Here is a 2170-nt window from a genome sequence, read left to right as displayed (position 1 = left end):
CAGAGAGAGACAGAGAGACAGAGACAGAGAGAGACAGAGACAGAGAGAGACAGAGAGACAGAGACAGAGAGAGACAGAGAGACAGAGAGAGAGAGAGACAGAGAGAGAGAGGTCTTCCATCCGCTGGTTCACTCCCCAGTTGGCCACAATGGCTGGAGTTGCTCTGATCCGAAGCCAGAAGCCAGGAGCTTCTTCCGGTCTCCCACGGGGATGCAGGGGCCCAAGGACCAGCTGATGGAAGATTTCTCTCTCTCTCTCTTTCTCTCCCCTCCCCAACTTTTCCTTTCAAATAAATAAATATTTTTGAAAAGTTTCTAATACATTAATTAGTGCTTATTTTTACTGGAGTGGTGTGGCTACTGTCCTCTGCTTCATGCCTTGTTTCTGGGAGTATCCTCAAACACTGAAGGATGCGGTCCTCACTTTACCTCTTTCCTTGGTCGCTCACGTGGTTTTTCATCATCCTGAGAAGCACTCTCAGACATCGCCTGTCTGTGGTGGCGGGAGCCCTGGGAAGGCCTGGCTGTGCCGTGGCACTGGGACACGTGCATCTCTGTGACTTCCCAGCCCCCTCTTTTCTTCTCTGCCTTCGTGGCCAGGCCTCCCAGGGGCTAATGCCCTGCTCATCTCAGAGCCAGTGAGCTCAGGAGCGCACGTGAGGCCGGCCCCTTCCTCCCCAGCCCTTCCTCTCAGCGTGCAGGCTCCGACCACCCAGGTCTCAGATGTGTAGACAGCTCCTTGTTCCAGGTGGGAACCTTGCTTTCCACAGGTCCTGTGCCTCGCTCACCGCTGAGGACGGCCGCACCTCCTCCTGTGCCTTCTGGGCCTCACGTCTGCCCGGTGCTCTCCTCACATGTGGACTCAGACCTGACTCTGCCTGTTGCCTGCGCATCTTTGTCCACGATGCTGCGGAAGCTTGGTCTTTAGCTGCCTATTCGTCATGTTCTACTCGTGGTCTTCAGTGGCTTTGTGTACTCTAATTTTGAGCTGTATAATTTTGCAGGATGCACATGGGGATATGAGGCTTCTCAGCTCTCAGTTTCCCACAAGAATTTCACTTGATCCTGGGTTCTTCTTTTTTGAGCATCAGAAGAGGAAAACACTTTCTTGTCAAATGAGAATTTTGCAGTCTTTGTGACATTCCCAGTTTCACAGTGAGTTTTGCTGCTCCATGTATGTTTAATACGGACACTTAAAACATCTGGAATTGTTCTTGTGTTTCCAAAGAACACATATGTGGGACCTGATTTCCAGATGCGAAATTTTGTACTTGAATATCACATCTCTGTAAACTGTGAAAAGCAACGGAAACATTCCTGCCTCTGTTCTTCAGCCCTGAGAAGTGAGCTGGGATCTCCCAGGCTGAAGCCTGAGACTTGTTGCCCAGTGTGCCTGGGATGGACTGTGGCCCAGGCCTCCCAGGGTGGACCTCGCAGAGACCCGGGACAGGGAGTCTCTGACCAGCCATACTCGCTCTGAGAGACAACATGCACCGGGAACATCTAAGGGGAACATCTATCTGAAGGAACACCTGTGCAGCCCCCGAGAGAGCCGGCCGGCGGTGTGCTGCTCCCCTGCGGAAGTGGGGAAAGTGGCCAGGGGGAACCGCCCTTCCACAGAGGTGGAAGGGACGGCAGCCAACCCGGGAAGAACCAGCAGCAAACCCGGGGAGGGCCGAGCAGACGAAAGAACAACGCAGGGTCCTGTGTCATTCCTCCACGAAGACGGGGAGCCCAGAGCCCAGTGCAACGTCCTCAACTTCAGAGCCCGGCAGGCCCTTTCTCAATTCCAGCCCCTAAAGACAACAACAAACGAACAAAACAAGGAAACCAAAGTGTTCTGTCGTTCCTAAGTATGATGAGTGAGTTTCCAGCCATCGTGTGGGATGTGCCTCTCTGAGACCTTGTTAGGGCAAAAGCACATTGCAGATCTGGAGAGACAGACAGGGCAGAGGAAAGGGGAGAGAGAAAGAGAGAAGCAGAGTCAGAGAGGGGAAGAGAGAGAGAGAGAGGGAGGGAGAGAGGGAGAGAGAGAGAGGGAGAGAGATAGAGGGGGAGAGGGAGAGAGAGGGAGGGAGAGAGGGGGAGAGAGAGGGAGGGAGAGAGAGGGGGAGAGGGAGAGAGGGAGAGAGGGAGAGAGGGAGAGAGGGAGAGAGGGAGAGAGGAAGACT

The 2170-nt window shown here is 53.8% G+C and overlaps 1 non-coding gene across 1 annotated transcript; it reads left to right on the top strand.

Moving 5' to 3' along the window:
- The first annotated feature begins 1833 nt into the window (after positions 1-1833).
- LOC127492721 (small nucleolar RNA U13) lies at positions 1834-1936 on the top strand. The gene has a single exon (XR_007922418.1). It is a non-coding gene; the product is annotated as a small nucleolar RNA U13 (small nucleolar RNA).
- The last annotated feature ends 234 nt before the right edge of the window (positions 1937-2170 follow it).

This window comes from Oryctolagus cuniculus, chromosome 16 (assembly GCF_964237555.1).
Source record: "Oryctolagus cuniculus chromosome 16, mOryCun1.1, whole genome shotgun sequence".
In the NCBI taxonomy this organism is placed as follows: Eukaryota; Metazoa; Chordata; class Mammalia; order Lagomorpha; family Leporidae; genus Oryctolagus; species Oryctolagus cuniculus.
This window is presented reverse-complemented; position numbering and strand designations above follow the sequence as displayed.